Source organism: Pinus tabuliformis, chromosome 5_2 (genome assembly GCF_031772625.1).
Source record: "Pinus tabuliformis cultivar Carrire ecotype Pingquan chromosome 5_2, CPIR1, whole genome shotgun sequence".
In the NCBI taxonomy this organism is placed as follows: domain Eukaryota; kingdom Viridiplantae; phylum Streptophyta; class Pinopsida; order Pinales; family Pinaceae; genus Pinus; species Pinus tabuliformis.
This window is the reverse complement of record NC_142306.1, coordinates 921,571,440-921,574,152: the sequence shown is the minus strand read 5'-3', so window position 1 is coordinate 921,574,152 and position 2,713 is coordinate 921,571,440.

Sequence of the window (2,713 nt, the reverse complement as noted above, 5' to 3'; positions counted from 1 at the left end):
TTTGACTTGTGCATAACCTGAGCTTATGCATGTATCGGGTGCATTTCAATTGGCCAAAACACCAAGAAACTCGACCAACTGCCTTTTCTTTAAATTTGGCTTTAACACTGATTTTTTTCCTTTACACGGCAAAATTAACGCAAAGCACGCAAAAGCGGAACTAAAAAAGAATTAACCCAATTTAATAACTCCATCAGATCCGTCCGTTCATCGTTGCATTAGCTTCCCATCGAAAATCGAAATTAGCCTATTTCATTGTTATATCAACCCAATCCTTAATAAAATGCGACAAGACGGATGCACCAGAGTTATAAAACATAGCATTTAAACTATCGGGTCCAAAATCTTTATCGCAGATCACAGTCAGCGGGACCATATACACATACAAAGGCACTTTGCGATATGATAGACGCGTCAAAATTATAAAACAAATTATATACCATATCAGGTCCGACCATCGCATATCGCAATCGACAGAACCCATATATATATATATATATATATATATATATATATATATATATATATATATATATATATATATATATATATATATATATATAACGTTATGTGATATCGGGGACCCGTCAAGACTTTACAATATAATATATATATGTTTCGGGTCCGCCTATCGCAAATCGCAATCATCGGAACCAACACCCATTACTCTGTTTATTGGTTTGTTATTCCTTGCATTGAAATATGGGGTCTCCGACTTATTATTTCATTTCAGTGTTCTCTTGTTCAACACATTTCGATGAGCCTGTCATCCCACACCTTCTTGAACATGGCATTCCCTTTCCACTTCTAGGAAGGAAGAAAAAATCCTCTCCTTTCACGCCTTCAGGAAATATCCTTAGGCTCATATTTTTGGGCAAGGTACCAAGAAGGAGGCTATAGCTAGCTAAATGGAAGCTCAAACTAAGGGTGCTTATAATGGTGGCATGTGCTATTGGGTGCTATGGGTGGTGGTGCCCCTGTTTTCACTCGGTCAACTGAAACTCCTTTCTATGGCTATCAAACTGGAATTACAACCTGTTCATAGTTGGCAAGATCTCTAGGACTATATGAACTCTACAAACCAAAAACTCAATCATTTCACTTATATATCGCTCAGGGTTACTTGGATTTGGATCTGCTACCTTTTTTTTTTAGTAAGACGTTGGATATTTTACTGGCTCTAGATAAATTGCACCTGGAACTGGACCTACTACTTAAGCTATTGCAGAATCTTCTGATTCCAGGTAAACTCACTTTCGAAATGTTACCAAAATGATTCTTGAATTTGCGCGAATTAATTATTTTAACCAACTGGTCCAAACTGAACTATCCCACTCGAGTCGAATAGTGTGGCATGCAACTCATTATTGGGACCAGTTGGCATAAAATATATTATTACTTTTTGATTGGATATTGACAGATGGGTGACGATTTTGTGCAATTATAGTAGTTTTGAGCAAAAACTCAATTTAGATGTACTAGCCTGTGGACGCTTATCAACAGTTGCTTGTTAGAAAAAATTATGACATATGCCTCAAATGATTGCAAAATTCATTCATTTATCCTTACTGTCTAAATCACACAGAACTCATGAATATTTTTTGTGTTTTAGGTTCGAGTATTGTGAGCAATAGATTCTGAGATACTTAGATATCAGTAAGGGAGTCTTACGACCAGGCATGAATGTCTTTTGTTCAAGCCTTGCCAATTTATAAGTTGGCTTCAAGGTGCATAACTCCAGGTGGATGTGATCATATCTTTCCTCAGTCTGGAATTAACATCCTTAGCGACTTCAGTGCCATACCTTGTGTTGTGCCTTATGGCCCTATTTAGCTCATAGTTGTCATCTTTGTGATGTCCAGGATAATTACAACTATTATCACAATGGCATATCCACTTTGACAAATCAGTTAAATGTGTGAGGACATTTAACCCATCAAAATAATGTGATGATACCTCTCAGTTAGCCTAAGTACTCTTTGGGATACAGATAACAGAATCTACAACAACAAAAAACCTGCATATCAAATCACTAAAACAAGAAAAAATATATACAAAATTTATATGTCTCTCTTACCTACAAAGCTTTTCATATTATGTTTGCCCCTTCAACCTCGTTAAAGGTGCAAATAAACATAAAAATGTGGAATGATTGACTAGATAGAATCATAGAAGTAAGATTTATTTACAAGAACTTGACCAAGTCACCAAAATGATCTACAAGGGCAAATAATTATCTTGAAATTCAGAAAATACAACTAAAGAAAAGTTTCCATGAATTTTAGACAAGGATATGCACTACAAAATTTTAGCCATGCAAACTGAAAGAAGACAAAAAATACTCTCTATCATTTCCTTCATAATACAAGTTTCTGAACTACCATAAGTAGCATGATCTCTTTGCTTTGGTTCATTTCATTTACAGAGAACTACAAATGTGCATTTAGAATTATAGAGGTATTAGCATTCCATTTTCAAGGAATTGCATTCTAAGATTCCTATAGTTAATTTTACATATTTTACTTATATGACTAACATTAATGTGCATACCTACAAATCTACCCTAATCATAGTATGCAGTTTTCTTGACAAGTCAATATGATGAAATCTTCAACAACCATCATTGGCAGACTCAACGGAGCTAAGCTATTTCCTTGAAGTTGTGTACAGTGTTATTCAGCATCAACCTAAGAACAAATTGAATTACGAATGT